This window comes from Canis lupus, chromosome 32 (genome assembly GCF_003254725.2).
Source record: "Canis lupus dingo isolate Sandy chromosome 32, ASM325472v2, whole genome shotgun sequence".
Taxonomy (NCBI): domain Eukaryota; kingdom Metazoa; phylum Chordata; class Mammalia; order Carnivora; family Canidae; genus Canis; species Canis lupus.
In genome coordinates this window covers 14,962,350-14,985,890 of record NC_064274.1, presented here as the reverse complement: position 1 = coordinate 14,985,890, position 23,541 = coordinate 14,962,350, and the positions used below count along the sequence as shown (strand labels likewise).

The 23,541-nt window shown below is 33.1% G+C and overlaps 1 long non-coding RNA gene across 1 annotated transcript in view; it reads left to right on the top strand.

The window, feature by feature from the left end:
- The window catches only part of LOC112647282 (uncharacterized), a 168,483-nt gene that overhangs the window by 91,524 nt on the left and 53,418 nt on the right, over nt 1-23,541 (top strand). The window contains exon 3 of the long non-coding RNA XR_003128222.3: nt 15,872-15,944. This is a non-coding gene — a long non-coding RNA (uncharacterized LOC112647282). The remainder of the gene's footprint in view (nt 1-15,871; nt 15,945-23,541) is intronic.

Here is a 23,541-nt window from a genome sequence, read left to right as displayed (position 1 = left end):
TTTATTTTGTGATCCATATAGACAGAACTGTCTAGAAACTGATTGCCCAAAGTCAAGCTTCGGTCTTCTTTGGAAAGTAAACAATGAATTTTTTGAAGTATTTTGACAAAATAAAAACAAAACAAAACAATTGTTTCCAGCTGAAAGGACATAAGTGTAGGATGTGTACATTATAGTGCACATGTCAAAATTCAGAAGCTATAGTGGCTTTTGCCTCTAATCTAGGTAGTCCTGCTTTTTAACTGAAGCTGACATCAGAGTATGCTGTTCTTTACTCTTGCCAGAAGACTTGTGGCCCCTAGAAGTACTTTTTGCTCAATCTCTTCTGAAGGAAGAAGCACTCTCTAGAAGATTTTTTGAGACACACTTATATGTCAAATTTGGGTTTTCAACTTCATATTTTTCATTAAATGCAAATTATTTTTCCACTAAGCAACTGACTTCCAAAAACATCAGAGAATGTTTATACAATCAGAACCTGATACAATGCTTTACCCAGGGTAGTTTCTTTACCCAATAAATGCTCACTGAATTGAACTGAATTTACCTGTTTTATTTAACAGTAAATTAGATTATCCTGCTTGTACATTTCAAAAAAAGACATTAAATTCGTGTGATCGAATATAAACTAGGAACAAAGATTAAAGATGTGATATTTTACATGGTCTTTATTCATGCTAGTATATGAAACTGAGAAAGGAAATATAAAAAGGGTTCTAAGTGCTTTTCTTAGTTCAAGAAAAAAAAAAGCACAAAGTGATAGGAAGCACTAATGCATAGAATTGGGGAGGTAATTACCAATTAAGAGTCATCACTAACTACATAAATAGAAACAAATATTAAACAATAACAAAAAAAAAACTGGGACAGAATTTTTATTGGCCCACATATGTCTCATTTCTTTTTTATTTTTTACTATAAAAGATGGCCCTTCCATTAAGAGATCCTATAATATATTGACCTAGTGCATATAAACTGGGTAATTTTATAGAATGCCATTGACTTAAGTGTCTTTTTTTTTTTTCATTAAATTGCACATTATTTGGCACAAATCAGTGTCATATAAATTATTCACAAATATTCAGGAACTTACCATAGTAAGAATGTGTTCATTTTGGATGACTAGCACGTTTAAGTTAATAAAAATTCACTTTTCAAATATGTTACATAAACCCACATGTACATAAAATGTGGCCTTTTATGTTTCCAGATTCGATAGATTGTCCATAAGAACACATTTGTGAATTTTAATGAATGCTTATAAACTCAAGTCAATGAATATTTCATGAAAATTCACTAATGATTTATGAGAATTTCACCATGGGTTAGTATTAACTTCTGAGAACTTCATATTGGAAATATTTTAGAATCAATGTAGAAATATCACAGTTATTTAGATGAAGTCTCCATTCTAATTGTATTATGTTAGCCTATCTAAATATATTACTTTCTTTCATCAACTATTTTATAATTGTAGTTAGCAGACACTATGAAAGCCTGCTTTTCTTACTGTACACACCATGCAATCAATAGATTCATCAAATCCAAATTTTTGATTTTCTCCCCATATATATTTATATGGCAATATTTAATTTTGTCTTTGGATAAATTTGATTATTGTCTTCTACTTCCTTGTTTTTCAATCTGTATCTGGTCCCTCTGATTAGGTTCCCTATCTTCTGCCTTAAAAAGAGTAGTTTAGATGAAATGGAGCCTCTCAGATAGAGATTGGAAAAGTGTTATGGCATTAAGATGGAAGTATACTGGAATATTTATTTAAAAATATGTGAAAATTGACAGGGGAATATTAGTTTATTGAGCAATTATTTTTTAAAGCATCAACTGATTATGAGTTCCTGTGTCAGATACTAGGAATAAGAGAATAACCAGAAGCAAGTATGATTTTCAAAGAGGTCAGTCAGAGAAAAGATTAACTAAATTATCGTATTATAATGCCAACGTATATAATAGATGTGGTTACTAGATACTCAGAGACAATAAAAGGGGGAATGAACCACAAGAAATTTTAGTAGAAAAATATTTGATTACATGGATTATAAACATTTCTAAATATTATTTTTTCCAAATACACTATATACTTTATTCATATACATTTGTATCTGTACAATTGGTGACAAATTTAATGTTAACTTATTTCATTTTTTATCCCAATATTTTTGATAATTAGATATATTTCCAGATTTATGGATCCTAACAATTTAAAATTAATCTTAATTTTATCATACATTATTGGATGAATGATTATTAGATGAATCTGTTGAAAAATAAATTATTTAACTTCCAAAAGCTAACATGATTGTTTTGTAGGTATATATACTTGATTTAGAAAGACTTTTGGTTTCTAAATTCACTAATTTATTTTTCCTCCAGAGCCATTTTTCAGGCCCCACAGAGTGATTGTGTTTTAAGAATAGAATTGCAAGGTTATATGAAAGATGAATTGGGAAAATGTGCAAGTTTATCTATAGTGTTTTTTCTTTTTAAAAAACAGATTTTCTGAGGTATATTTGATACACAAAAACTACATATATTTAATTTGATGAGTTTGGACATATGTATATACCCATGGACCCTCACCAAAATCAAAGTGTTGGATTTAGCCATTGCAACCAAAAGTTTCCTTGTGTCCAATTTTTGTTGTTGTTGTTATTTTATGTCTAAGTCTACCTAATATAAAATCTAGGCTCTTCCAAAATGTTTAAGTGTATACTAACTGTAGGTTCTATGCTGCAGCAAGTCTCTAGAACCAATCATCTTGCATAACTGAAAACACACCTAGTGAAAGAATTCATGTTTCCCCGTAACCCCAACCTTTGGCAACCAGCATTCTATCCTTTATCCTCTATTCTATGAGTTTGACTATTTTAGGTACTTCATGTAAGTGAAATCATCAAATATTTGTTTTTCTGTGACTGTCTTATTTCACTTAGCATAATGTCCTCAAGATTCATTCATGTCACAAATGTCAGGAATTTATTTTAAAATCTGGATAATAATCCATTGTGTTTTCTACATTTTCTTCATCCATTCTTATATTGATTATCAGTTTGGTTGTTTTTATAACTTGGCTATTGTGAATAGTGCCCCCGATGAACATGGGAGCACAGATTATCTCCTTGAGATACTGATTTTAGTTCTTTTGGGCATTTACCAAGAAGTGGTATTCATTTGTGGATAATATGGCAGCTCTATTTTTACGTTTGAGGAACCTCCATACTCTTTTCAGTATGTTTTCCTACTGTACCATTTTATATTCCCACTAACAGTATAGATGGGTACCTGTTTCTCCACATCCTTAGCCACATTTTGTTTTGTTTTTGCTATTGAACTGTAGGAGTTCCTTTTTCATTTTAGGTATTAACCCCTTACCCTTTATCAAATATATGATTTGCAAATACTTTCAGCCTGAGGGTTGTCTTTTTAAAATATTTGGGAAGTGGAGAAAAATGGAGATGTAATTTGATGATGAAAATACTCTATGATTATAGTTTCACTTTTAAAATAATTCAGATTAAAAAATAATAAAATAAGATAATTCAGATTAAGGCAGTCCTGGTGGTGCAGAGGTTTAGCGCCGCCTTCAGCCCGGGGTGTGATCCTGGAGACTTCGGATGGAGTCCCACGTCAGGCTCCCTGCGTGGACCCTACTTCCCCTCTGCGTGTGTCTCTGCCTCTCTCTCTGTATCTCTCATGAATAAATAAATAAAATATTTTTTAAAAATTGAGATTAAAATTGTTCTAATTAAATCAGTTTATCACTTTTTTGGTCTTCTGGCATAAGTTCCCAGATTTATTGCTTACTTGGTTACAAAGTGAAAGACAAGTAAAAAATTGCAAATGAAAACATTATAAGAATTATATTAAAACTTTACCCTTTGAGCCCTTAGAAAAAGGACTTTATAATTCTGTGCTTGTACTTGAAACATTGTTCTCAGGATGCATACTTGGCTCCAAAACCTGTTTACATTAGAGCTTTCATTCCTTCCCTTATCACATTTGACTTAAAAATTCTACCAGGATTCTTTTTTATTTTTTGCAGTTGGGAAATCTACTATTAATATATAATTACCAGGGTTTGCTGGTAGTTTTATATTTATAAACTATCCAATATATCATAATATAATACTTATATACTTATGTTACATACTTATGTTATAGTTTTGGTCCTTTTCTTGCTATTAGAAAATAAAGCAATAAACTTACACATAAAGTAAATTGAAAAGTAAAGTAAATTTCCACCAATAAACCACAGTGCAATTTTCTGTCAATAGGTTCCCTTCTGACCTTAGACCCAGGAAAATTTTCTAATGGGAAATTTACTAATAGCTACCTTTTCTCTTCTTAAAAAAGGAAAGTCTGCTCTTTTTCTGCTTAATGTTATTTTTCAGTAGCATTGAATATGAAATGAAATGGTCAGATGTAGAAGTGGAAGAATTATTTTAAATTACTTTAGATTTTCAACAAAAGTAAAATTCACTTAATATCTAAAGGAATACAAAAATGCATTTAAACAAACATTTGATGTGAATATATACATCATTAGGATATTGCAAGTATTTAATTATACTGGCCAATGATATTCATTAAAAGCAAGATTTCAAAATCATCTCCTGGCTTCCTTAAATACATAAAGTTCCAATGTATTTCCTTAACAAACAAAAAAAAAAAAGCCTGCATGTCACTATTTAAACCACTTAATGAATATTTGCTTTGGGATATTAGAAACAGGCCCAATGGGTGAAACTTTTTCATGACTTACCATATAAACTATGTTGTATCAATTAGTTTTAGCTGCGTGACAAATCACTTCAAAATCCAATTTCTTAAACAACATTCATGTATCATTTCCTATGAATTGGTGTACAGTTTGGCTAGTTTTGCTGATGTAAGCCACCTCAACTGGGCTTGCCTTGACATCTGTGGTCTGTGGCAGGTCATCTAGGGCTAATTGATCTAGGATAGCTTCATACTTATGCCTGGCAATGGAAGCTACATATCAGTGGGGCTTATGGCAGTGATATGATCATTGTTTCTCTCAGACAACAGGCTACCCCAGGTTTCTTCACAGATGGGAGGGGGAGCACTATTTCAAAAGCATCAAGAAGAGGCAAATTCCAATGCTGAAACATTTTTCAAGTTTCTGTTTGTGTCCTTCTTGCTACTTTTCTATTAGCCAAAGCAATTTGCATAGCAATACTCAGAATCATTATGGGAGGCAACTGAGGGCAGAGATACTGGGACAAGTTAATAAATATAACAATCTATGGGCACTTTTATGCCTTCAGATAGTTTTTATTTTTCCCACAAAGATACATCATACGAAAGTTTATTTAGCAAAACGCTAGACTGGTATGGAAAGGGAGTCTGTATGAGGACTTGGCTTCAACAACAGAGAGAGGGAAACTAATAATAAAAAATGAAGCCAACATTACTGAGTATTGTCCATGGCTGGTATACAAACTGATATTTTCCTTCAAAAATTGTTTTCTTCCCTATTTTGGTCCCAGTGTAAACATTTATAAGCTATTAAGTGCCTGAGTGGTTTGAAATGCAAACTGATCCAAATTATCAGTGCCAACAGGCTAGGAAATAATAGCCAGCTGACCAAATATGGTATGCAGATAAAAATAAATTATGATTTCTGAAACCCCTGCAAACTTATTGAAAATTAATTTCAAAATGAAATGCAGCATCTGTCCAAATGGAATTTAGACAATTAATAATGTCATAAATCATTACTTTTTTATTTTTATTTTTTTAAGATTTTATTTATTTATTCATGAGAGAGAGAGAGAGAGAGAGGGAGGGAGGGAGAGACACAGGCAGAGGGAGAAGCAGGCTCCACACAGGGAGCCTGATGTGGGACTCGATCCTGGGTCTCCAGGACAACACCCTGGGCTGAAGGTGGTGCTAAACCACTGAGCCACCCAGGCTGCCCAAATCATTACTTTTTTAATATGAGAAAAGGTTTAGTCAACTCCACTATTATTACCCAGTAAACAGTGAAACTTTACAATGGTAAAACATTTACTAAACACTACAATCATTCATTTTTTTATTATTCATACTTTTAAAAATTTATTTATATGATTCAATTTCTATGATTCATTGTATTATTTGCATAATGAAAATGCTGACTTAATAGGGTAATTGCAGGAAATTATTAATATTTTTGATATTTAAAACTGAAAAATGCTATATATCTTCTGTTTCATTGCAATTAGATAGGTACATTCTTAAGAAACCATCCATTATCAAATCAATATTATAATATAAATTGAGTAGAAAACAGACATTTAAGCATTTTACAGTTTTTAACGCATTGCTTTGTTAAAGAATATGTAAAGCCACTCCAACAGAATATATTTATGTAGGAAAGCACAGTGTTTTTTCCAAAATACAGTAAAATATCCAGAAGATCCTAATCTCAAATTGAGTAACAATGGTGTTTAGTATGTTCAAGTCATATCCCATAATTAATTGGTTACCTTATATTTAAATCTGCTTTACAAATCCTGTGTATTCAAATATACAAATTAATCAGCAGCCACTTGAAATATTTCTGATGTACTACTTCACAGAATAAACTGTTTCCAAAAATATAGCCCAAATATTTTGAGTATCTACATCTTGTACTTTCATCCAACAATAGATATCAATGAAGTTTTGTAGGTTAACCTCAAAAGTCATTTGAAAGAAACATTTTTTTTGAAAATAATAACTGTAAATGAACTAGTGATTTCTGGAAAATGTGTGTGTGTATGTGTGTGTGTGTGAATTGTGCTTCTTATTTTAGATCTTTAACAAAATTTTAGTGTTTGGTGTACATTGGACAATCTTCTCAGAGTACAGTGTATATTAATATAGCCTCATGATACACTCATAAGGTAGTATATTGCAGTACAACCATTTTAAAGTGAGAAAAATGTAACAGGTTAACTAGCTTACCTAAAGTCACACACAATTATTACACATTGAAGTATGAAATCTGATCTTTGAGCTTTTCATAATAAGCAGTATTTATCTTGAAATTGAATAGCTAATTTGTAGGATTATATCTCCACCTTTGTTCCATTTTTCCTTTCTGAAATGCACCAACTATAGAAATTCTCAGAATTTTGATCTTATCTAGTTTTTCATTTCTTTCTAGATCTGGTCTTACAGTCCTTGATATTTAACTAGTTTTCTGGTTTCTTCAATCTTTTTCTTCAAATTTTGGTCTAATTTTTCTAGATGTTCCCTGTACTTAGGTCAGTCTGCAAAATGTTTCTTTTTTTTAATATTTTATTTATTTATGATAGACATAGAGAGAGAGAGAGGCAGAGACACAGGCAGAGGGAGAGGCAGGCTCCATGCCGGGAGCCTGACGTGGGACTCGATCCCGGGGCTCCAGGATCGTGCCCTGGGCCAAAGGCAGGCGCTAAACCACTGAGCCACCAAGGGATCCCCTGCAAAATGTTTCTTTACCATTTTTAGAATCAGAAATCTTTATACTTCAATCACAGAATAGGAAAGGCATTTAATACTTTAGACAAACAAGTTTCTCAATTACCACTAGTTCCTACCAACGTGAGCTTATCTCTACTATCCATGAAGGTTTAGCCACTATATCAACTGAGGTCCTCCACGTGGCAGACGTCAGCACAGGATTGGACTTTCAAAGGAATTCCCTGGGGTAATCCTGTGTAGGATAGAGTAGAGGAAGAGGGGAGTAGGGAGTAGTCAGGCAGAGCTGGAAGCCTGCAATGCTGGTTTGATGCTCATTAAAGAAGAAAATAAAGGAACATTCAGTAGAGAGAGCCTCTAAGCACAATGTAGCTCTGAGAAAGTCTCAGACAGGCCAACTGGGAGTCCCAGGACAAAGATCACCTTAGAACAGTCCCAGATTGGGCAGGGATGGCTTAACTCTCGGAATTTCACTGGGCTCAGTCACTGGCTGGAACACTCAGAGAGAGAATGGCCTTGGCCCCAGCAGAAAAGGTAAAGTGAATCCAGAAGGTAGAGCTGAAGGACATTTGATGTAAGGAGCACTGGGTGTCCTTCCCAACTGTAGAGGTAGAGGCTGTCAGCTCACCTACTCTCCTTGCAGAAGGTCTCTCCTGAAGTGAATTCTGAACAGTGCACTACTGTGGCTGCCACAACTGCAATTTTACCAATGTTCTTCTGGTTTACTTTGCCCTTCTATTATTTCTGTTTTCTCCTCTAAATGATGGCATAAAATTAAGTCCAGATTTTTAAGGTTAATGAAAATATCAAATGAGAAAATATAAATGTAATTGTTCTCAAACAGAGGTGTTAAATAAATGTTATTATGTCACTCCATAGAGATAGTTCCTTACAACAAATATTTCTTTCATAAACTTAACAAACTTGACAAAGTAGATAATAAATTTGAGTTTTAGAAATCTACTAATCATCTTGATGCGTTAATGACATATAACTTAAGACAATTCTAACAAAAGTAGAGTATTGAGAGACATATTATACCAGAGGCCATGACTAGAATTTCAAGTAATATGTAATAGAACTTAACGTACTATTGTACTCTTGTACTATTGTATTGTACTATTGTACTCATATTACTTACGTAATATGTAATGTAGAACTTAACGTACTATTGTATTCTTGATGTTTATTTTCAAAAAGCTGGTCAACCACCAAAAATCCAGGTAGCCATACTAACAAATTGATTAGCAAGAAAAATGCACATCTTTAGATTTTTCTACAATATGAAATATTTTGTGAGTAGGCTAGAATATAGGTATCTGTTGAATATCCTGTTTCTACAAGTTTAGCGAGTTGTGGGGTGGTAAAAAGTTTATGTTAAATGAAAAAGTTTAACCCATTAGTAATCTATGAATTAAAATATAAATCTACAGTAATGAAATAAATGTAGTCTTTAAGTACATATGTATAAAAATAATGAACTATTTTTTTTCAATTTGCAAGAGCTGTTAGTTATAGTGATGAAAGAGAAAAGACACAAAGATGACATAAAACGGACACATGCTAAGGAGTGGACATGTCCAGTATTAAGAAATAGAACTTTTTTGCATAACAATGATATAAAAACAAGAGTAAATTAAAATTGCCAGAGAGGAAGAAATTAAATTTGCTGTATGAAATCTGGTAACTGTCTTTACAACTTGGCCCTAATTTGTAACATAAAATCTATATAAAATTCTCAAAAAATGTGCTTATAATCAGCTCCAAATCTGCAAAAGAATTTTCTCCTACCAGTAAAATACCTAGCTAGGCTTCTCGTCTCTGCAGTGAGTTTGACAGGAGAAAAGCAGTCTTCTAAGTTTTTAGCCCTTCCAATACCAATGCTTTCATGTAACCACATGATTTTAGACAATGTAAAAGTAATGTAAAAGTTTGTATTATAACTGGGAACATACAGCATTCCTGTTCAAAATCATGAGCTAACTTCCTCTCACAAACATGACAAATCTAAAGCTATATATGGAACAATTTCCTCTGACAAAACCTGAAAACTGGCAAAGCAACACTTTCACAACCTGCAAAAAGAAGGAAAGGACCTCAAAGTAGGTAGGAAAGGGCTAGAGATTCTTGCCATAATCCCCACCCCAGCACACCAACCCACAATCTGGGGGAACTCAAAACCTGGAGTTCCTTCCTGAGAAATAGAAGGTTCGTAACTTACATTAAGCACCCAACTTTAAAAAAAAATTATTTAAATTCAAATAGTTAACATATAGTGTATTATTAGTTTCAGAGGTAGAATTTAGTGAATCATCAGTTGTGTACGATACCCAGTGCTCATTACATCAAATGTCCTCCTTAATGCCCATCACCTAATTACTCCATCCCTTCACTATTCTACCCCCCAGCAACCCTCAGTTTGCTTCCTATAGTTAAGAATCTCTTATGGCTTGCCTCCATCTCTGTTTTCATCTTATTTTATTTTTCTTCCCTTCCTCTATGTTTGTCTGTTTTGTTTCTTAAATTCTACACATGGTATTTGTCTTTCTCTGACTGATGTATTTCACTTAGTGAATATTCTCTGGTTCCATCCATGTCATTGCAAATGGCAAGATTTCTTTTTTTGATTGCTGAGTAGTAGTCCACTGTATATAAATACTATATCTTCTTTGTCCATTCCTCTGTTGATTGACATCTGGGCTCTTTTCATATTTTAGCTATCATGGACATTGCTGCTATAAACACTGAAGTGCATGTACCCTTTGAATCACTATTTTTGTATCATTTGGATAAATACCCAGTAATGCAATTGCTGGGTCATAGGGTAGTTCTATTTTTATTTTTTTAAGGAGCCTCTGTAATGTTTTCCAGAGTGGCTACAGCAGTTGGCATTCCTGCCAACAGTGGTAAACACCCAACATTTAAGACTGGCACCTAAGAGAACTGAGAACATACATAACACAAACTAAATCAAAACAAAACTAATAATACAAAAGAAATCCTACTATTAGTTCAAAGAAAATGTGTTAAAATTTCAGAGCACTAAAGTATAGTCAGTCTGAATTGCTTTATTCCCAAATATTATGTCTGAAGCTTTATGGTTTTGTTTGATCTAAGTAAAATAATTCTATAACCTACTATAGATGGTGCTTTCCTTTATCCAGATTTTATAAAGCCAGAGCTAGAAATGTTCTTGTGAATCTGAGTAGGTCAAACAAAGAAAAATTGACATTGAACTACATATCTTTTTGGTTTACAACTCAGTTTATTCATGATTAAAAATATAAGTGATGACTATAGCCTTTCAGAGTAATAGGAATTACCTTTTATCACCACAGCTTTTAGTACTTGACCCTGATCCTTGAGGAGAATGTTACAACTGACATGGAAAAGTGTTATTTAGGTGCTTACATCAAAGATATATATTGCTGAGGAACAATTTTTGAGTGAGAAGTTTATATAGTATCCCTTTATAACCCATACTAAAATTCATGATTGTAGTTGTCATACTTCTGGGGAGCTAAAATACTGTGCACTAGAATCTAATCAATATTATACTTCAGGTAGAATAAAGAGTGGTATATCTATATTTTTACAACCATTATTTTCTCAGAGCACATTACCTAGTATGTGTGGTAGTCATAGAAAAAATATAACAATATGGAGACTACAAAATGGTATATAAATGGTATATAAAATAATGATGGTGAGGTATTTCAAATCAAGTTTTCGTTCTTCTCTAGATTTTGTTTCTATGATATTAACCACAAGACTACAATCTGGAAGTAAAGCACACAACACAAATAATCCAAATTATCTCTCGTTTTCTTCAGATTCCTTTTTTCAATCTGATTTACACTGGCCTAAAGTGAAAATTAAAAGAGCAATTATAAGGAATGTTATTCACTTTCCCTAGATTGCTTTTACTGTATAAACATCTAGGATGTTTTTATTTACTATAAGGATCCCTTACTAATAGGGGCAGAAGTACAAATCTCACACAGGACTTATCTCCTTTTGTTAGCTATAAGTAATTTCTGTTAGAAGGATTTCTTTTTGTGGGGGACTGCTGAATAGTAACACTACTTAAATAGTCACTTTGTAACTTTGTTATGTAACTCATACAACTTTTCTTAGAAGGTTACTGGGAAAGACCAGGTTAGCTCACAAGGGATTAGTCAAAATCAAAGATCCAAATATATGATTTCTACATTATAAAAGGACTACCATAATAATGTTGAATAAGGTAAAAATAACATTTTATATTAGATATTATATAGATAAAATTAATGCAATATATAATGTTTTATAAAGCATATTATACAATTAACATTTTTTAGTACATCCTATGTGGCAGAATTTAACAAGCATTTTTATGTAATAATCTCAAAATCTTTTTATGAGCTTTATTATTAATACCTCATTTTATAAAAAGAGATGATGAAACTTAGAGGCATTGAATAATTTACCCAAGGTTATATAAAACGACAGAGTTAAGATTTCCTCTATACAATCAAATTTAGAAGCAGCTGTATATCTATGTAGCTACAACATCAAAAAAATATGTTCTCTTGGGAAGGAAAACATGTGGTGTTAAAAGTTCTATAATAATGAATGTTACCATAAAACCATTGTTAACAATATACAGGGAATAGCAAAAAACCCCAGGAACAGTTAACAACATTTTCATTATAGTATTCAGCACACAAACAAAATATTCACAAAGAAAAGTTTCCCTTAATAACCACAAATAGGAGTTTCCCCAGATTTGCTCCAGGACAAATTTGGTGGCTTAAGTTTTAGAGGGAGTTTATTCTTTGCTGTCATGTCATAGTTTCCATCATTTCAAGTAGACTGAAAATAATTAAAAATATTGCTACGAAGAATATTATTAATAATACAAGCTAACCTAGCCCACTGCTTTTTTTTTCTCTGTTTATACAATCTCTCAGTTAAATCTTCATTTTCTTTGGAATGTAGTAAAAATATATTCAGCAAAAAATAAGAAACAAAGTGTCCAGGACATAGGTTGTAGAGGTACAAAATATGGAGATATGTTACTTTCCATATTAATAAGAATATATATGTGAGATATAGAAAGTAGTAGAGATCTAGTAACAGGGACTCCTACAAATTCTCAAAAATGAAACAATTAACAAAAAATCCACATACTTAGAGGTGAATTTTAAAAAAGCTGAGTCTTCAGAAAGTATAAACACCAAAAATCATTAAGGGTTTTCTTTCTTAAACCATATAATTGTACATTACAATTAATTGCAATTTAATGAAATTTAATTGCATGTGTATAAATTTCAGTATAAAATTACTCTGTAGCACATCAAATGTTAATTTAAGAAAATTTTAAGGTTTGTGGAAAAATATGTCTAAAGTCAAGTTAAACTTAGTAAAGCTTCCCTTACATTTTAATTTTCCTTCAAGTTGTTATTTTTTTCATTGTTAGATATTTCTCTCAGCTTATTTTCTTAGTCTTTTGAGGTCTCAAAGTATTCAAAGATCACACAAGATTTTAAACACAATTAAGCACACATTAAATGAAATGATTTAGTAACCATATTTTTCAACTAAATTGTTATTGACATCAACCATTTCTTCATGAAGTGCCACTTTCCACAATAAGTGTTATGGTCTTTTATATTAGTTCAAATGCAATTATTTGTAAAGCAGCAACTGCATTAGCATTAGAAATAATGGTCAAGATATAAAAAGTTAATATAATGCTTATAGAACAATCTCTTTGTGAATTCTGCATGTTCATACATAATATTCAGTGTTTAATACAAAAAACAGCATCTGCTATTGAGGAATTTCTTTCTCAGAAGACACTGTGTGTGAAAAAGTAAGCACCAATACAGTTTGTTCTCTTAGTTATTAGGAAATCTAATTGGCTATATTTAATAGAGTTAGTAAAACTTTCAATAGGATTCTGGAGTATAATATAATCTTACCAAAATTTTAAAATGATAGGAAACATTATTTCTGTATCCATCCGTATAATCTATTTATCTACCTACCTACTGTGGAGGCCGAGAAAATTAGGCCATTCCACCTCAAGTTTAGCATTAGCACAAGTACAGCCATCTCAGGCCCCTGTGAATAAGAAACTTTACAGAAAACAGACTGCAGCACGCCCTTGAAAGAGAACTCCCAAATCAGAAAGAAAACAACTCAAAATGCCCTTGACAGAGACAGAAAGTCCTGTGTTGGAAGGGAAAGAGGTCTTAAGAAACTCCCCCACCTTTCCCCCATATCGGAATGAACAAAATTCCTCCACCCCTTCTGAAAATCCCCTAGACCAGCCCCATAAAACACAGCTGGAACCCATCTCGGGGTCCAAGTCCCTGCTCCGCTGTGTCGAGTATATTTGGATCCAAGCTCCAGCTTGTAATAAACCCTCATGTACTTGTATCGGTGTCGGCTCCTTGGTGGTTTCTAGGATTCACAATCTTGGGCACAACACCTACTCAAATATATCTATCTACCTATTTATCTGTATTGCTCAGAAATTTTGATACCTATTTATCTGTATTGCTCAGAAATTTTGAGGTTGGAGAAATCCTCCATTGACTTCTGTAGCCAGTTACTGAAACACACACATGCATTAGTATGGGCTATGAATACATAAAGATATAAATAGTGGTGAGATATCTTAAACCCTCTATAAATAAAACAAGGTTAGATGTACACAATAGAAGATTAGAATTAACAGCAGGAATGGAAACAATATTGAGGACATACTTTCATGTCTTCAAATAATCATTTTAGATTTGTAATCTCACATAATCTTCATAATTAGATGATGAGTTTGCCACTAGATTTTATAGATTTTGTAGAAAAGCAATGTGAATATGGTGTACAAGATGATAGGTAAGTAACATTATATGGCCCCCAATTTTTTTTGCCATCACTGCTAATATATTTGTTTTACAACATTGCTTCTTTCCCTGTTCCAGAAGAAAAGGTAACAGCAGATGCTTAGAAGATATTGTTATATCTTAGTATACTAACATCTGTATTTTATAGATTTCATAGATCTCTATATCTGTCCATATGCATATATGGATATACAACATATTTACATGCAGATAAATCTCCATGCTGGCAGTAGGTATAAATTAGCAAGTATATACTAAATTTATGAGAAAATAATAAAACTAATAAACCCTCTATCAGCTAGTATTCCTACATATAAGGACTTCATCTGTGTGCTTTTATATTGATTAATTTATTTAATCCTAAAGAGAACTTTATACTATTAATATCCCTGTTACAAAGATGATAATATTGAGGCCTAGACATGCATGATACATAGCTAGTAAGTAAAGAACTTAGTTATAAAACAAGTTATTTTTATTTGATACCCTGGACCTAGCTATTCTCTTGTGTTGCCTCTTCCTTGCCTGTAGTCACTAGTGTCAGAGTCATCATTAATACAGTCGATTTCTCTAGGGAACAAGGTCCAGCTCAGAACTTTTAAAAATTATATTGATGGTTTTCTGTTAAAATTAGACATAGACCTTTGAGAAAATATAAACATTTTAAACCTGTGACTATAATTTCAGTGTGGTGACTTAGTGTTGAAGGTTACTGAGAAAATGTGGCCTCCAATCTGGAGCCTGACACTCAAAGGCTCCACACCCCTTCCACTGTCCTTGGAATGCACTCTCCACCCACCATTCTCACAGTAGAAGCCATTTTCAAGGACACAACCTGGAGAAAGTAATGTGTTGCTGAGACCATCTGGATGGTATACTGGTACTGAACTCAGTTAAAGCCTCTATATAAGCTTTTAAAATTCTGTTGGGCAAGTGAGGAGATCTAGTCGTCTTGTGCCTGCCCAAGACAAGCCTCATATGTAAGTGTCCTTGCTCGCTAAACTTGCCATTTAGTTATCTGGAGTAGCTTACCTCATTCTTCAGTTTCTTCTTGCCTTTCATGTATGGGGACCAGTTCCAGATTTCACTCAGGAGGCTCCCAAGGTTTTGAATCAACATTGGTGCAGTAGAGGATTTCCAGTGTCCATCTTGGTCCCCAAAATAGGAAATTCCAAGTTCTCCATGAAGAAGTAAGAAGTAATTTATTCCTTCCGCATCTTATTTGCTCTTCCCTTTCTAGATTAAGATAGAGCAGTAGTAGTAGTTAATCTGTAGCACAGGCATTTTTATCTTTACCTGTTACTGGGTGCATAAAGTCAATGCAGAAGAAATTCCAAATTCTGTGTATTGCCTAAACTGTGTTTCAAATACTATTTTACCAGTTGAAACTGTAGTTAAGTACTTTGAGTAAAATTTGATAACTAATCGTTGTTATTTAGAATGATCATATCACAGCCTAAGCCATTCAATTATTTCATTCATTTTTTATTTTTTTTATTTTTGCTTATTAGAATTATGCATGTATTGGATAATCAAGAAGGATTAAAAGAATAAATGTGTCAAGTTTGAAGAATGACTTGAATGGTGAGTTACAGCATTAATAAATTACAACCCTGAACCTATATAAATATATAAATACATATTAATTTGCAGAACTAATCAGACATAGATCAAGTAATGTTTAGCATATAGCTGTGGTAATCCTGTCTATCTATCTATCTATCTATCTATCTATCTATCTATCTATCATCTATCTAACATCTATCTATTCAGAAAAGTTAATATACTATATGACTTCAAGAAAAAGATTTTTGAAGGCAATGATATCAAACCTAAGAAAAGCATACCAGTCCTGGCAGATGAATGAATTATTAGGTTAATACCTATAACTTTACTTCAGATTTTTACTTGTGGTAAAATTAAATATATACTTCATTTTCTGTTTTCCATTTACTCTTTTCTCTATACTTTTTTATAAATATATTATGTACCATATAAATCCTTTTAAGTTTGGGACAGTTAGGATCATTTAAAGAAACTACAACTCTCACCAAGTCTGGACTAGGGAATTTATTGTGTTCCATTTTCTAGATTGTTATAACTTAAATTTCCATGAGAAAATCAAGTTTAGTTTGCATACCTGCAAATTGGTTATCAGAGTTGTTTCTTTAAAAAATCACCTTTTAAACATCTAATATTTATTAAATATAATGAAAAACTCCAAAGCAAGTTTATAGTGGTGAGATGAATGCTGACAATGTAAACTTTCTGAACAAATACGTCTCATTGTCTAAGCTGTGCGAGACTTTCAAAGGACTAATGATACATTGATTTGTAATTCATCCAAGATAGTTTAATTATCTGCTTATGGTTCATCTACCATTTAAAATTAGACAAAATTAACAAGATATTGGATTTTAGATTTCATGAAACAATTTACTCATTTCTAGGCAAGCCATTCTATTTTTAAGTGATACCTTTCTAAAGATAACGAGGCCTCCTTCTATTCTTCATCCAATTGATGGAAAACGAAGGACAGAAATGTTGCCTGTCACACTCCTTGTTTATTTCTGAGGGTAAATGAACTGAACTTCAACTTTTTATATTATTTGAATATTAGAATTTTATTATTACACTTTAATAAAAAGAAATTTAAAAGGTGGTCCACTTAATTTTTTCTCTACTAAAGGAATTCTCCGTATAATTGTATTCATTATGCCCAAATCCAAATGTTCTAAAACTTGATTTTTTTCCATAATTATTTTGGTATTTAAACCTGCACTGAGCTACCAAATCAGAACTGAAATAAATCTACTTATAGTTTTTCATAGCCCAACAATGTGGATATGCTGGAGTATTAGAAGTGTGTTGCATTGAAAGGTGCTACTGAGAGACCCCTGGGTGGCTCAGTGGTTGATGTCTGTCTTTAGGTCAGGAAATGATCCCTGGGTCCCAGATAAAGTCCTGCATCGGGCTCCTTGGAGGGGGCCTGCTTCTCCCTCTGCCTGTTTCTCTGCTTCTCTCTCTGTGTGTATCTCATGAATAAATAAAATAAAACATTTAAAAAAATATAAAGAAAAGAAAGGTGCTGCTGAACTCAGCTGAAAGTCTTAGTCCATATAAGATGTATATTTTTAAAAATGTGAAAATTTTTAAAATTTAGAGTAATCTGGCCCCATGAGTTTCTGATAAGGGATAATAGATCTGTAATAGCACCTTCTGATCCTAGTTCTTGGAAAAAAAAAAAAGAAACCATGAAAAACATAAGACAAACATTTTACTTCTACTTAAAAAGTGTGCCTTCCAAATTTGTGCATAGTCTCTATCATCCTCTATGTGTCCTCTATCTTGGTTTCTTCTTTTCTCTCTACTTTCTATTTTTATCACACTTTTTATACCTGCCTATCAACTTTTGCTAATGATGCAGCTCTCTTGTAGTGCATATTATATTCTATTAGTTATTCTTATTTCTTCCTAACCAGTATTTCTGACTAGATTATCCTTGTGTCTTAATCATACTTCTGAAATTTTCTGAAGTCTTACTCCTAAGTGATATGAAAAAAAATTACTGAAAGTTTGAGTTAGTAGACCAGGTATGCTGGGAGTTAAAGAAAGTAAAATTTCCATGGAAGTTAACTAAAATAAAATAAATTAAGTTTAAAGAGAGAAAAAAATTACAGTTCTTCTATAATAGATCTTGTTGGTTAACTACTCAAGACCTGTCTGTCATTCTGCCTTCTTTCGGAAAACAGAACCCTGCTATTTTGTAGCCCTCTTGCAAGAGTCCATGTACTTTTGTGAAGACTTCCATGAAGGTTAAATAAATCATAATGACCTCATTCCTTATTCTTATGTTTGTTTTATGGGAATTAAAGGACACATTAAGAGGGATTTCCAGTGGACTTTTAGAAAAGATTTGCATATCAATTCAAATTGGCAAAGAAAAAGTCAAACTCTCCCTCTTCGCCGATGACATGATACTCTATATAGAAAACCCAAAAGGCTCCACCCCAAGATTGCTAGAACTCATACAGCATTTTGGCAGTGTGGCAGGATACAAAATCAATGCCCAGAAATCAGTGGCATTTCTATACACTAACAATGAGACCGACGAAAGAGAAATTAAGGAGTCAATCCCATTTACAATTGCACCCAAAAGCATAAGATACCTGGGAATAAACCTAACCAAAGAGGTAAAGGATCTATACCCTAAAAACTATAGAACACTTCTGAAAGAAATTGAGGAAGACACAAAGAGGTGGAAAAATATTCCACGCTCATGAATTGGAAGAATTAATATTGTGAAAATGTCAGTGTTACCCAGGGCAATTTACATGTTTAATACAATCCCTATCAAAATACCATGGACTTTCTTCAGAGAGTTAGAACAAATTATTTTAAGATTTGTGTGGAATCAGAAAAGACCCCGAATAGCCAGGGGAATTTTAAAAAAGAAAACCATAGCTGGGGGCATCACAATGCCAGATTTCAGGTTGTACTACAAAGCTGAGGTCATCAAGACAGTGTGGTACTGGCACAAAAACAGACACATAGATCAATGCAACAGAATAGAGAACCCAGAAGTGGACCCTCAACTTTATGATCAACTAATATTCCACAAAGGAGGAAAGACTATCCACTGGAAGAAAGACAGTCTCTTCAATAAATGGTGCTGGGAAAATTGGACATCCACATGCAGAGCAATGAAACTAGACCACTCTCTTTCACCATACACAAAGATAAACTCAAAATGGATGAAAGATCTAAATGTGAGACAAGATTCCATCAAAATCCTAGAGAAGAACACAGTCAACACCCTTTTTGAACTCAGCCACAGTAACTTCTTGCAAGATACATCCACGAAGGCAAAAGAAACAAAAGCAAAAATGAACTATTGGGACTTCATCAAGATAAGAAGCTTTTGCACAGCAAAGGATACAGTCAACAAAACTAAAAGACAACCTACAGAATGGGAGAAGATATTTGCAAATGACGTATCAAATAAAGGGCTAGTTTCCAAGATCTATAAAGAACTTATTAAACTCAACAGCAAAGAAACAAACAATCCAATCATGAAATGGGTAAAAGACATGAAGAGAAATCTCACAGAGGAAGACATAGACATGGCCAACATGCATATGAGAAAATGCTCTGCATCACTTGCCCTCAGGGAAATGCAAATCGAAACCACAATGAGATACCACCTCACACCAGTCAGAATGGGGAAAATTAACAAGGCAGGAAACCACAAATGTTGGAGAGGATGGGGAGAAAAGGGAACCCTCTTACACTGTTGGTGGGAATGTGAACTGGTGCAGCCACTCTGGAAAACTGTGTGGAGGTTCCTCAAAGAGTTAAAAATAGACCTGCCCTACGACCCAGCAATTGCACTGCTGGAGATTTACCCCAAAGATACAGATGCAATGAAACGCCGGGACACCTGCACTCCCATGTTTCTAGCAGCAATGTCCACAATAGCCAAAGTGTGGAAGGAGCCTCGGTGTCCATCGAAAGATTAATGGATAAAGAAGATGTGGTCTATGTATACAATGGAATATACATTACTCAGCCATTAGAAATGACAAATACCCACCATTTGTTTCGACGTTGATGGAACTGAAGGGTATTATGCTGAGTGAAATAAGTCAATCAGAGAAGGACAAACATTATATGGTCTCATTCATTTGGGGAATATAAATAATAGTGAAAGGGAATAGAGGAGAAGGGAGAAGAAATGGGTAGGAAATATCAGAAAGGGAGACAGAACATGGAAGACTCCTAACTCTGGAAAATGAACTAGGGGTGGTGGATGGGGAGGAGGGTGGGGGGTGGGAGTGACTGGGTGGCGGGCACTGAGCGCGGGACTTGACGGGATGAGCACTGGGTGTTATTCTGTATGTTGGCAAATTGAACACCAATAAAAAATAAATTTATTATTTAAAAAAAGAAAAGAAAAAAAAAAGAAAAGATTTGCATATCATTAAAAAAGAATGGTAGACAAGGCCTGGTTCATTTCTAAGGGGGCAATCCTCCCAAGTCTATGTATTCAGATGTCTTCAATATTACCTTAAGTTTTCTGAAACATAGAAAAAGGACAACTTCTAAATCATTTGTATGAAGTGAATATACCACTGTTCTGACTGTTCTGTCACCCAGACAAGATAAGAATACATACAATAAACTCTACTACAGACAAACATGTCTTATCAATGTTGATGCAAAGATCTCAAACAAAATAGCTGGAAAATATTAAAACATTAAAGAAAATATAGTATGTCCCCACCTTAGGTTAAGTTCAGGAGTACAAAGATTATTCAGTTTTAGAAAAACTATTATAAGGTTTATCATGTTGATAGTTTTAAGAAAGAACATATATGATAATCTCTACAAATTCTGATAAAACATTTGTCAAAATTTATCATCCATACCAATTTATTGATATTTGGGCTTTTTATTTTTTTAGTAGGTTCTAGGAAATAATTCAGGAAAGCTAAACAAAACACTTTTTAGTTTTCTTGTGTTTCATTAATTTCTCTGTTAGCTACCTCTGGTTTTTCTGACTTTTGTTTTAATTGTAATACTTTTTTTCCATTTTCATTTTTATTCTTGATCAGTTTTTCAAATGGATTGTCTGTTTGGTTAACACTCCAAAAAACAAACTTTTGACTTTGTTCATCTTATTTATACTTGTTCATCTTATTTATACTTGTTTTATTGATTTTTCACATTAGTTTTTATTATCCTGTCTTTCTACTATCTGTTCTTCAACTGACTTCTTTTATTGGCCACTGATTTCATTATCATTTCAGCTTCTCTCAGTCTCACTCTTTTGGTCCTTCCAGTGTTTGAATATTTTTAAGACTTCATTTGTTATTGAAATATAATTAATATACACTATTATTTTCAGGTGCACAGGATAATGATTCAACAATTCTATACATTAGTCAGTATTCATCACAATAAGTATATTATTAATCCTCTTTATCTATATCATTCCCCAAACACACACCACCTCTGGCAACCACAAGTTTGTTCTCTGTATTTAAGAGTCTTTTTTGTTTCTTTCTTTTTTCTTTGTTTCTTAAATTTCACAAGTTAGTGAAATTATTTGTATTCTTCTGTCTGAATTATTTCACTTAACATTATACTCTCTAGGTCCGTCCATCATCCAAAGAAAACAAAAGATTAATTTGAATAGATATATGCACTCTTAACATTTATTGCAACATTATTTACAATAGTCAAGATATAGAATCAATCAAATTGCCCATTGATAGATGAAGGATAAATAAAATGTGATACACACATATATATATATATATATATATATATATATATATATATATTGACATATTTCTCAGCCATTAAAAAGAATAAGATCTTGCCATCTCCAAACACTTTGTTGTTATACCAGTTTTAGGATTACAACTAATTGAGAGAAAGTATAGACATTTCCCACGTGTTCCCTTTCCCCATACATGCATAGTCTTCAAAATCACTCATCAGAAAAGCACATTTTAAAACAATCAAAGATGAAACTATATTAATATATAATAATTACCTAAAGTACATAATTTAAGGATCAATATTAGCATTGTATATTCTATGAGTTTAAACAGTTGTATGATGATGTATATCCATTATGACATACCATCATTATAGTACCACCATCAAGTACTATAGTATATATAGTATTTTCACTGTCCTAGAAATCCTCTACCCTCCTCCATCCCTAGCAACCACTGATCTTTTTATTGACTCCATAGTTTTGCCTTTTACATAATGTCAAATAGCTGGAATCATACAGTATATAGCCTTTTCAGATTGACTTCTTTCACTTAGAAATATGCATTTAAGGTTCTTCAATGTTTTTCCTGGCTTGATAGATTATTTCTTTTTAGTGCTAAATGGTATTCTATTGTCTGAATATACTAGTTCATTTATCCATTTACCTACTGAAGGGCCTTTGGTTGTTTTGAAGTTTTGGCATCATGAATAAAGATGCTATACACACCTGTGTTCAGGATTTGTGTGGATATAAGTTTTCAGTTCCTTTAGGCAAACACCAAGGAGCATAGTATGGCTATTATATCATATGGTAAGAATGTGTTGAGTCTTATAAGAAACTGTCAGACTATCTTCCAAAATGGCTATACCATTTTGCATTCCCAGCAGCAATGTATGAAAATTCCTATTTTTCTATACCCCCACCAGCATTTGGTGATGTCAGTGTTCCAGATTTTGACCATTCTGATAGCTGTGTAGTGGTCATTGCATTGTTGTTTTAATTTACATTTCCTGATAACATGTGGAGTGGATCTTTGTATATATGCATATTATATCTATATAATTTATTTTCTTTTTTTTTTATTTTTATTTATTTATGATAGTCACAGAGAGAGAGAGAGAGGCAGAGACACAGGCAGAGGGAGAAGCAGGCTCCATGCACTGGGAGCCCGACGTGGGATTCGATCCTGGGTCTCCAGGATCGCGCCCCGGGCCAAAGGCAGGCGCTAAACCGCTGCGCCACCCAGGGCTCCCCATATCTATATAATTTAATGGTGAGGTGCCTGATAAGGTCTTTGGCACATTTTTTGGGAGGTCATTTACTTTTACTGTTGAGTTTTAAGAGTTCTTTGTATATTTTGGATAACGATGCTTTATCAAATGTATCTTTTGCAAATATTGTCTTCCAACCTGTGTCTTGTCTTCTAATTCTCTTGACGTCTTTCACAGAGAAGAAATTTTTAATTTTAAAGAAATCAGGTTATCAATGATTTATTTTATGGACTATGTCTTCGGTGTTTTATCTAAGCAGGCATCACCACACCCTAGGTCATCTAGGTTTTCTCCTATGTTATCTTCTAGGGAGTTTATGGTTTTGCTTTTTACAGTTAAATTTTCAATCCACTGAGTCAATTTTCATGGAGGGTATGAGGTCTGTGTTTAGATTCATTTTTTCTTCTTTCTTTACATTCAATGTCCCAATGCAAAGCACCAATTATATTGGGTGTTCTAGCACCATTAGTTGAAATAAGTGTCTTTGCCTCATTTTATTGTCTTTACTCCTTTGTCAAAATCAGTTGACTATGTGAGTCTGTTTCTGGGCTCCCTATCTGTTTTATTGATCTATTTATCTGCTCTTTCACCAATACTACTGTCTTGATTACCTTAGCTTTAT